Source organism: Brassica napus, chromosome C3, assembly GCF_020379485.1.
Source record: "Brassica napus cultivar Da-Ae chromosome C3, Da-Ae, whole genome shotgun sequence".
Taxonomy (NCBI): domain Eukaryota; kingdom Viridiplantae; phylum Streptophyta; class Magnoliopsida; order Brassicales; family Brassicaceae; genus Brassica; species Brassica napus.
Window position 1 is genome coordinate 36,522,989 of NC_063446.1, and position 12,375 is coordinate 36,535,363.

Sequence of the window (12,375 nt, forward strand, 5' to 3'; positions counted from 1 at the left end):
TTTGTACTAATTAAAAAGTGACCCTGCTTAGGTGTCACTTAATTAAGATATCAATTTAGCTTACGTGGCAGCTTAAGAATCAATTGAAAAAAATGTTGGTCCAAATCTAATTACTAGAGAACATTATATTAACCAAAAATATAAGAAGTGTGTATTCTTTCCTTAAATAAAAGCTACGGAATTATCTAATATGATTAACATATATATGGTAATTAATGATTATGAATAATAAATATTTGATAACAATTTTTGCATCCTTCTTCATTTTTGTTTAATTTTATATTATTAAAAAAATTAAACAATCACATTAACCATGTAATAAAAAATAGATTTTTTCTTATATGTCATATTTTGAATTTTTAAAATGACTTTAAATTACAAAAATGAGAAAACCTTATATGTTATATTTTAATTTTTTTTTAAAACGACTTTAAAATACAAAAATGAGGAAACCTTATATGTTATATTTTTTCTTATATTTTATATTTTTGAATTTTTAAAACGACTTTAAATTACAAAAATGTAAGGTTTCCTTAAGTATACGACTAAAAACATTAAAATTGCATGTATCAATTCAATAGTTGATCTGAAACCTTTCAAAACCATATGAAAGATAAAAGTCAAAATAATTCAACTGTAGAAGCAATACTGTTCACTTTTTTCAAGAATGTGTTTGATGGATAAAATAAGGTTTTTATGTCATAATTTGTTTAATGTCCAATCCGATCAACCCATAATATATTAATTATAGTTTTGTTCCAAAATTTTTAATAAAAATTGATCTGATCCATTGGAAAAAAATTATATAATAACAAAAAAAATTGTATATGTATAAATAAAATGATCAAATATATAAAAGAAATTATCGATAATATATACAAATAAACTCAATCTGCGCAAGACGCATGTTTTATCCTAGTTTTATAAAAAGAAGAAAGAAATAACTAATTTTCTAGTCATTATTTGAGAAGTGCTTTGTAACATATTCTCTTCACAATCAATCACATTCACAAAAAAATGTGACATGTCTATTAAAATTGATGACATGGATTACGACTAAATATGACATCGGCAATTTACATTTAATGTTGATTTATATTTTTGGTAAACTTTTTAGACCAAACAAGTCTAGGTTCAAAGCAAATGATTGCTTATCTTTCACTCTTTAGTCAATTCATGATGAATTGATGACCATCATTGTATATAACATGTACAGGATATAACGTTGTATGTGGAGTTGGAATACTTTCATTTGTTTGAAGCTGCCAAAGAAGGAGGATGGTTGGGACTAATAATACTGTTTATATATGGTCTGCTTTCTTTCTACATCAGAATACTCATGCGTTACTGCCTCGACAATGAGTCTGACCTCGACAATGAGTCTGACCTCGAGACCTAACTCGACATTGACCAAGCTGTGTTTGGTACCACCAGACGTATCTTTGTCTCGGTAAGGGGGCTAACATCTTTCAAAAAAATCGGAATCTACTTTTATAGTAAAGGTAAGAACCATATAAGAGAAATATGATTTTCCTTTTGGCTTTTGAACAAATGGACAGCTGAAAAAGCTAAGGGCAGCAAGTAGATCAGTCAGTCAATCTCTCACTAATCATTCCCTAATTGCTATCAAAAGTCAATAGTACAATACTATAAGTTTTTACTATGTTTCATCAAATATAGCAATAGAATATTACAACTATGTGCTTAGTGGAAAACACTACTCTCCTTTGTAGTAAAAGTATATTATTGTTAAGAAAAAGTAGAGATTATTTGGTAGCTTACCACCATTAATAATGGAATCTGATAACATTCATCTTCATATTATTTTGATCATATTCTTATATTTTTAATGTATTGTATATAGTACTCTACTTGGAGTACTCTATTTTAATCATATACTTATGTAAGTACTTTTCCAATCCATTAAATGACTTTAGTTTGAGTAATAGAATAGCCGTTTGTTGCAAAAAAAAAGACTTTAGTTTGTACTTTCGTAACTTTTTTGTCAAGCCCCTGCTCGACGGGTGGGTCTGGCGATTAAGCTCCTTTCTGCCTTTGCACTCGAGAGCCAAAGTACATAATTAAAGAAGATTAGAAGTGGCGTTAAAAACACACAACATAAGAGATTTTGAAGTATGTAGAATCCATGGCCTCATCCCCCATGTCGTGAAACAAGTTGGCATAGAGCCCCATTGATGAGAGCATTCAAACGAATCCAGTTTCCATTTTCGATTCTTCTGGCCTGATCTCTAATTTGATTATGTGCATGTTAGCCGTGTTATTTATCATATCCTTTTGTTTTGCGAATGATAGTAATTTCAGTCATTGTTTGTCAATTGTTAAGATACAAGTCTAGCCTCTCAATTCATTTATTTTCTTTTTTTCTTTTTGACATCAATTCATTTGTAATAGAAGTAACTATTTTTGGTCCTCAGCGTTACAAAAACCAATGGCAATATTGTGCACTAATGGGACCGGGACTGTCTAAGCATACACAACTGATTCTGGATTTAGAGTTTGCTGCAAATAACAAATAGTATTAATTAATACTTAAACAATAATCATATAAGCATTACCTTCTATAGTAAGTAGACATGGTAAGTTCTCTTACCACAATCAAGCTCTTCGCCATCTTGGATGTTTAGACAAAGCATCAAAGACATTACAAAAGCATTTGAAGTTAGGTTATGTTTTGCTTTGGCAAACATCATTATTTCTTCGATAGGAAGGTGAAGATAACTTTTAGAGCATCATTATCCATGTATCTTACACACAGGTTTCTTAGTATAATTGGGATTTAAAAAAAAAAGAAAAAATGTAATAATCATGGGAGACGTCACTTAATTAAGCACTGGAAGAGACGTCTCTTCTCTTCATGTCTTTGCCTTCCTCTCTTCACCTTTCTCTCTTCCTCTCTATCTCTTCCTCTCTGTCTCGTGCTTCCACAGTTTGTTCACCGTGAAGATGTCGTTGACGGAGCTAGACGATGGACTGGTACGTAGTATGGCCATCGGAACAGTCTTCTCCGACTTCGTACGCAACTACTTTTTTCTATGATCTCCGATTAACTTTGCCAAAATCCAATTCTCGAGATTGATCTCATCGTTGAATTTGCAGGGAGGGAAGATACGTTCGGTGGGGTTCCACAGGACTGATGATCAGCTGGTGACATCGAGCGAGGATGATTCGCTCCTTCAAGATTCTGCTTTGTTTCTCAGATTTTTGCTAATGTTTTTCTTGGTCTTCTGAAGGTAACGGAATCAATCAGTTTCAATCTGAACTTTTAGTTTTTCCAATCTTCAATCAATTCCAAGTTTATTCACAGTTTTGGGGAAGATTTGCTGTCTACTCTCCAATTCGTTTTCCATAAAGTTCGTTTCTTTCCTGCTTAAAAATGGATGCTTCGAGGTGATTTCAAGAAAAGTTTGTACCTTTTCTAGATTTGGGGTATCTTTGTTGATAACGACGAAAAAATTGGAGTAACAATATGACTATAATGGAGGAGAAGCAGAGTGTCGAGAATCATCATCCCCCAAGCAGGCTCGGAAGATCAATGGAGAAATAGCAGAGCTTCCGAGGTGTTGCCACTGTACATAATCAGAAACGTGGAGTTATTATGGAGAAGCTTCCTAGTTTTGGCAAAGCAGCAACGATGGAGAGGCAGAAGAGTTTCCGCGGCGGGTTTCTAGAGAAGCAGAAGAGATTCCGTGTGGTGATGGAGAGGCAGCTGAGCTTCATCGGTGAGAGGAGGAAGAAGACTGAGTCGCCAGGGAAGAGAGGTGACTCGCCTCTCCATATAGCTGCTAGAACTGAGAACTTAGGGAAGGTTAAAGTGCTGATTCGAGGCGGTTGCGATGGAGAGGAGTTGAGAGAGTTGTTGTCAAAGCAGAATTTTGAAGGAGAGACTCCTCTTTACACTGCTGCAGAGAATGGTCATTCAGCTGTTGGTGAGAAGATGTTGAAGTGAGCTGATCATTTTTTCTTTGTTTTGTAGAAATGTGGTTTTAGTTTGGAGCCTTCACAAGGTACATCCCTAGAAGCCACCTTCACACCAGATGGCAAGTATTTTCTGCCAGGTAATATGGTCATACACTTGTCCAGATAATGCTAGATTCTTTTTGATTGTTCTGTCTTTGTTGCCTTTACATGGATGGATCAAGTGACATGAGTCAGGTTCCAGTTGCAACAGAGGTAAATCTAAAAACTTTCAAACTTTTAAGTTGTTTCTTGTTGCTTAACCTTCGGTTTAATTCTCTGTTCCTTGTAGTTCAAGTTTCTTGTTGTTACTGTCCTTGTAGTTTAAGTTTCAAGCGTCTTGTTGTTTCACTGTCTTGTGTTCTAGAGCATTAAAAGATTTGTGTTTCTCATTCTTGTTGTTTCAGGTGGTGAAGTGGAGTGGAGCATTGGAGTGGAGCATTCATGGGTATTGGAGTGGAGCATTCACGAGTGACAGAGAGTTGTTGTTTCATTGTCTTGTGTCATTGAGTCATTGAGTTGTAATTGTGTCATTGACTTGTATTTGTGTCACGGGTGTACAAGAGTGACAGAGAGAGTTGGAGTCTTTTGGTGTTTGTAGTCTTCTGTTAAAGTTCACACATATAGTTCACGAGTGACAACTTCCATCCTTCTCTATATATATTTGCAATTCACTTGAAAAGCAATTCACAAAGTAATCTACTCCATTCTCTACTTCAACTTATCTTCACAAGCAATTCACAACAACTTCTATCCTTCTCTATATATACTAGATTTTTTACTCGCGCTACGCGCTAGTCTGCTTTAATAATTTAATTTAATTTTGCAATATTTTTTAAGAAAAAGATGAATTTCGTAAAAAATATTTTTATTAATATTATTAAAATATTATTTGATTTCCTGTTTACATTGTTTTTATAAATTTGTTATTTTTGAACTTAGCTATTTATTTGTTTGTATTATAAAAGTAAAATTACTGTTACTAAAGTATTTATAGTTTCTTATAAGTACATAATTTTAATATCACATAGATTTCTCAGTACATATACACTACTATACTATGCTATACACTATTATGAATACTTTATTAATAATTAGTTTTATTTTTTAATAATATTAAGATAATATAATAGAAAATTGTTTTATTTACATTTTTCTATGAAATTTACTTAAAGTGTGCTTTATTATTTTTCATAGTTAAGTTTTTATACAATTTTACCATTTAAATAACTAATATTTAGATATCAGTTTGTTTGTATACGTAAATGTATAAATGTATTTATAAACATGTGTATATTGTTTCTTAATAAAAAAATTAAATGCGTCATATAGATTGTTTCATGCTTATTAACTAATACAACACTGTTATAAATATTTTATTATAATTTTATATGTATTTCTATTTGAATGACATAAAAGATTAATCCTTATGCAATATATCTAACTTTTTTGTATTTACCAAATTTTTAGAATGAATGTATTATTATATACTTATTTTATGCATATTTGTATTTAAAATACTCTTATTTAATTCTTTTAAATGCATATCTAATAGTTTTATATGTATATTTAGGTCTAAATCATAATAAATATTTTGATGAAATTTAAATAATAGTAACTATCTGTTTGTTAGATATAAGAAAAGGAGAAAATATATAAAAAAAAATTATGCTAATATTAAGTAATATTTTATTTATTAAAATAAAAAATAAAAATCTAAAAAATTAAATATATCTCCTACTTGATATAGTTACAATATAAATTAGTGGTGGGATTATGATGTTTTAGCGGTACACAAAATGTTTTCCCCGATTGAGAAGTTACTTTTCTCGGAAAAGGGTTACCATGTACTTCGATTTATTATTATTAGTGACCTAATTTAAAAAAAAAATATTTTAGATAATAAAAAAATTTAGGTATGTTTCATAAACATATGTTTGGTTAGTTAAATGAATATTTGGATTATGACTTTTTAAAAACAATGTCACAAAATTTATTAAAATCTAATTGTTGATGAGTAAATAACTATGTTAATTTATTTAATTGATAAAATGCAATTCAAAAGCATATAAACAAACTATTTAATCAACAATATGTGTATTAATTGTGGATTATTCTTACCACATTTTATTTTTAATAGAACTTTGTAAGCTTATTATAAGCCAAAACTGAATTAGCCCGGTAAGAAAGAAACGAAAATTGACCAATGTTTTTAAGAACCTTTTATAATCTATTATAAAATTAGATGATTTTGTAGCAAACACCAATATAAAAATACTAAAATTTTTATTTTTTACTTATTTGATTAGGTTAATTATTTTAATATTAATTATATATTTTATTTTTATGTATATGCTATTTTATGTTTTGACATACTTTATGAATTTTTTAAATAAATTTTAGTGTTATGTTTAAAGATAGTTAGCATATATATCAAGTTAGTTAATTTTAGTTCATATTTTGAAATTAATTTATAGATTTACTTTAGAATTATTAAGATTTATAAAAATATTAAACAATGATACTGATTTGGAATATTTTTCGTATTTTTATTTATATATGAATATTTTTAATAGTATATAGCCCTTATCGTAATATTGGCTGTGGACATAATTTTTTTTTTCTTGTTAAACTCTTTTTATGTTAAGTTTTCAAGAATTTAGTATAAATACCAATCTAATTTTTAAGATAATTAATACATTAGTTAATTTATCATTTTTGTAATTTTGTATTTATTTTTATTTTACTTTCACTTACATGATTATTAGAACATTTTTTTATGTTGATTTCTTTTTTAAAATGTTATTTTTGTTCGATAAAATTTTATTTTTAATTTTCAAATATTTAGTTTAAAAATAAAGTTAATTATTTCTGGAAAAAAAATTAAACTTATTTAATTTTATTTTGAGAGAAATAAAATATCTGAAATTTTATATTTAAAAATATCAAATTAACATTTTGAGAATACATATTATTAATAATAATTTTAGCTTCTATGTGACCACTTTAAATAACATATAGCCTCAATTTTAAAATCATATGTGCTTTAGATTCATATTTTCTTTATTATTTCAAATTCTTTTATTTTTAAATATTATATTTTTTACGTAAAATTTATGTTATTCTTCCAAATATTTAGTTTATATATCAATATGATTCCTTTAATGATTTTGGCTTTTTCTAAATTTTACATTGATTATGAAAGAAACAATTTTTGAAAGTTCTATAAGTAATATATAAAATGGTGATTAACATATTTTTCTTGGTGCTTCAAGATAATATATGGATATTCTCAATAATTTACGGCATCAAATTATATATAGTATATGTTATTTTTGAATATTTTCAGTTATTTCTGTTTTTTAAAGCATATAGTCCATATCATATTAAAGGTTACATACATAATTATATTTTTAGTAATAATATGCGATCACTACCAATTCCTATAAGGTACGTGAACAATCTCTTATTATATTAAGTTTTCAATAATTAGCTACAAATATCAATCTAACTTTAAAGATAAGTTTTACAAATTTTAATTTATCTTTTTATAGTTTTGTGCTGATTTTTATTTATTTTTACATACGTGATTATTTATAAATATGTTTTTTAAAACTTTGTTTCTTTTTGAATATTTTTATTTTTGTTAATTTTTTGTTTAATTTCAAATATATAATTATTTTATATATCAAGTTAATTATCTTTAATAATATTTTTATTTACTTTATCAAATTAAGATGCTGATTTTTATATTATTATAATGATATTTTTAAATTCTATGTGAACACTTAAATAATATATATCCTCAATTTTGAAATCATATGTTATTTAGATTCATATATAATGAAAAAGTGATTTAGATTTACATTGGTGAAATTGCATCTCATATACACAATTTTCCCCATAATTAACTCAATACCCTAAATCCCACACCAAAGTATCTTTGTTGATTTGTTGATAGACACACAACTTGTCACATCATGTGTATTCCCCTAATTTCCAACTTCTTTGTGGATTTTTAGCTAATTGACTCTTTACATTGTCTTTATTATTTGAAATCCTTATATTTTTAAGATTATTTTTGTTACTTAATTTTATGTTGATCTTCCAAACATTTATTTCTTATAATAAACTGATTCTTTTAGTTATTTGGCAATTTTGCTTACAAAATTTATTATTGATATTTTTTTGAAAGAAATAGCTTCTATTTTGAAATCATATTTTGTTAGATTCATATGTAATGAAAAGTGCTTTAGATTCATATTGTTTTTATTATTTTAAAATCTTGTATTCTTTAAGATTTTTTTTGTTAGTTGATTTTATGTTGGTCTTTCAAAGGTTTACTTTATATATCAAATTGATTCCTTTAATAATTTTGCATTTTCACTAAATTGAATAGTAGTTTCCTTTTTATTTTGAAATAAACATTTTGTGAAAATCTTGAAATTTTTAAAATAATAATTAAAATGGTAATTTGACATATTTTGGTGCTTTAAAATAATATGTGGATATTCTCAATGATTTATTGCATAAAATTACATATAGTACAAATTTTTGTTGAATATTTTCAGCAGTATATAACCTAAATTTTGTAAATCATGTGTTTTACATTTATATAGTTATAATTGTTTGAAAGTATTGCATTTTTAAATTAACTATTATATTTGTTTGTTATTTTTATGTTAATTTTCGAAACTTTATTTTATATATTATAGATTTGTACATGATGTTTTTAACTTTGTAAGTTTAACTTATTTGATAATTATTTATATTTTATTTTGAAATAAAAAATTTCGTAATATTAACATTTTTAGAAATACCAAATTGAAAAACGATTTGGTATATTTTTGGTGCTTTAAAATAATATGTGAACATTCTAAATGATTTATAATATCAACTTATATATAGTATATGTTAGTTTGAATATTTTCAATAGTATATAACTTAAACTTTGAAAATCATGAGTTTAAATTTAGATTTATATAGTTATACTTGTTTGAAAGTCTTGTATTTTAAAATTAATTATTCTTTTCGTTATTTATTTTTTAATTTTCGAAAAATATTAAACATTATGTTAACTTAATATAGTATTTATATTTTTGTAAATTTACCTTATTCGATATTGATTTATATTTTAGTTTGAAATAAACATTTTTTGGTAATATTAACATTTTTAAAAATAGTAAACTTAAATAATAATTTGTCATACTACGATTGGTCGTTTAAATTCTATGTGGACGCTCTCGATGGCTTATAGCCTCAACTTTTATATAGTATAGATTTGCAATTCACTTGAAAAGCAAAATTTTCAAAATTTTCAATCTTCCATTCTTCTTGTCTTCACAAAATTTTAAAAATTTCATATATGGCATCCTCTTCTCATAACATTTTTGAGGGACGGATGATAAAAATTTTGATCAATATTTATTTTTATGTTTTTATTTTAAAATCAATGTTTAAAATGTTATCTTGTACTATGTTTTAAGAAAAAATTTAAGTTTAATAAGAAAAATAAAAAAACTTTGGTGTTTAATTAATTTTTTTTAAGAACCCTTAAATAAGAGACTTGCAATGGAGCACATAAATTTTTGGATCTCTTAATCCAGTCTCTTAATTAACTTTTACAATTAAAATATTTAAAAAAAATAAGAGACCCATTTAAGGTATCTAGGATAATGGTGCTCTTAAAAATGATCTGGTAATAATTGGCCCACATGTATCACCTTTTCTGTTTGTCTAAGGTTTAAATTTTTTACCACAAAACATAATTATTTAAAAGGGTCTTTTTTGCTCAATATTCATATGAGACTTGATAATTAAAAATATAGCCATCAAATAGTATAAGGGGATGGATGGGACAATTAGGCCAACAAATTTCCCTTTCTCTCCCTCTATGCGCGTGAATATCATATAAGAAGATAAAACCCATGTGTTCTATTCTATTTCACCAAACCTATGGTATAGATATAGCATATCAAAGCTCTATTGTAACAACACATCTTGAGAGAGAGAGAGAGATTGTAAGAGGAGGCAACTAGTTATGAGGTTGGGTTTCATCTGTTAAATAGCTATACTATACATTATTACAACATAGTATGGAAAACTCGATACAACCACTGGACGTGTTATGCATAACATACTATAATATACTATATCAATTAAAAAATAGTATAGACAACTTGATACATAGAAACATCACAATGTAAATCATTTATAGATTAAGAAAGAGTGACAGTGATGCCTCATCGCGACAAAGGGGTAGGAGAGGAGGGGGAGGGGCACCGTGAAGGAGGGGAAGGGAAGGAGGAGGAATAAGAAATCATTTCTATTCTAAGTTTATCAAATAGAATAGTACACCACAATGTTCTGTGCATTATTTGTTTCTTAATCTACATGTATCAAAAATAACAAAATTGTAAAGCCAATCAAATATATGAAGAAAAATAATCAGATAATCAGTTGTTGTGTTTGATGATTATACAGCGTGCGAAATCAGAATCTTATGCTCTTCAATCTAACCGGATTACTTTGATTAGTTCGTTTTGATTGCAAAGTTCATCGCAAAATTTAACGGTTCCATGACTTTTGTGATGAAGAGGAAAAAAAAAAGAGAAACAAAAAAATAGAAAAAAGAAGTGCGTGTTAGTTGGTAAGAGGTGAGGGTAATTTTGTATATATTGTAGATAATATATGGTATATCATAACACATACCTTATAGTAGTTATGTACTTAAATTTTCTTTTTTCCCCTAATTTCTCTATTTAAAACCAACCTACCAAACCTTTGCAAGTCTATAACAAAAAAAAACAAAACAGTGATCCCACTCATTATGGACTCAAATATTAAAAAAGCCAACAACACCAACACTATTGAAAGCTTACGTAGCATATCAAATATGTCACATTTATTACACTTTAGAGCAAATTTACCTCTATAATAGAGTTTTTTTATTTTAGATAAAAAATAAAAGAAAAATAGGGATGGATTGGAGATAGGCTGGATCAAATTCTCATATGGCTTATGAAAATTCTAAAATAGACCTTTTTAAAAAATAAAAAATAAAAATGGTACATTGTCGAATTTGCCTTTTTATTTTTATTTTTTGTTTCTTGTTAGTTGTTTGAGCATCAAAAACACATCGGCTCTTCAATGCTATTATTTGTTTCTTTATAAAAATTGAGTTTTGGTTTTGATATCCATTGTTTTACTTCTCATATCTTCTTGATTGCTTTAAATCTAGCATCCTACAATCAGATTATAAGACATCACACTTCTTTTTTTTTTTTTTGGGTCAAAATAAGACATTACGCTTCATGTTTGATTATACCTGATTTAACACCATCTCTAAAGCATTCTCCTATATTTTCCTCAAAAATAGGAGAATTCTATAATAAGATGAACACGTTTTCAATGTATTATTCTATTTTTCCTCTAAAATAATATTTTAATATATTTATTTCTATTTTAGATTAATATTTTATTATGATAGTTAGAATTTAATTCTATTTATATTAAATTTTCATGATTTTAGAAAATTATTATATTATTTGAACTTAAGTTTTTTTTGGAACACTAAACTTAAGATTTCTTTAAAGAAATAATATGTAAATAAAAAGTGAGACTCTGTTTTCTTAAAACTTTTATTTCTGTATAAGTATTTATTTTGGTCCTAGTTAAAAAAAAAGTTAAAGTTAGGGAATTATTTTTAAAAGAAAAAAAATGAATTTATATTGAATGCTATGTCTTCATTATTTCAAATTCGATATCTTTTAAAAAAGGAAACAAAATATTATCAAGTTATATTATGTTTTTAAAATAAAAAAGTGAAAAAAAATAGCAGCTACAGAAAAAATAGCAGCTACAGCAAAACACTAAACCCTAAATCCTAATCCCTAAACCCTAAATCCTAATCCCTAAACCCTAAATCTTAAACCCTAAACCCTTTGGTAAACCCTAAACCCTTTGGTAAACCCTAAACCCTTGGGTAAACCCTAAACCCTTGGGTAAACCCTAAACCCTTGGGTAAACTCTAAACCCTTGGGTAAATCCTAAACTCTAAATAAAAACACTAAACCCTAAAACTCTAAACCCTAAATCCTAAACCCTAAATCCTAAACCCTAAACCCTAAACCCTTGAGTGTTTTAGTGTTTGGTGATTTTGATTTAGAGTTTAAGATTTATCCTAGAGTTTAAGATTTATCCTAGAGTTTAGGGTTTATCCAAGGGTTTAGGGTTTAGGATTTAGGGTTTAGGGATTAGGATTTAGGGTTTAATGTTTTGCTGATGACGTTAAAAATATTTTTTTTTGTAATTACTACTATTTTTTATTTATTTATTTTTACTTTTTAATTTTAAAAGATAATATAAATTGGCAATATTTTGTTTTCTTTTTTATAAAAG

General features: G+C 26.8%; 1 long non-coding RNA gene across 2 annotated transcripts; it reads left to right on the forward strand.

Annotated features, from left to right (window-relative positions):
* Positions 1-1,960: 1,960 nt before the first annotated feature.
* On the forward strand, positions 1,961-4,651 carry LOC106385928. Of its 2 annotated transcripts, XR_007320824.1 has the most exons (4): positions 1,961-3,033; positions 3,118-3,251; positions 3,441-4,191; positions 4,383-4,651. It is a non-coding gene; the product is annotated as an uncharacterized LOC106385928 (long non-coding RNA). The 2 variants fall into 2 exon arrangements; XR_007320823.1 differs by having other exon boundaries at positions 3,118-4,191.
* The last annotated feature ends 7,724 nt before the right edge of the window (positions 4,652-12,375 follow it).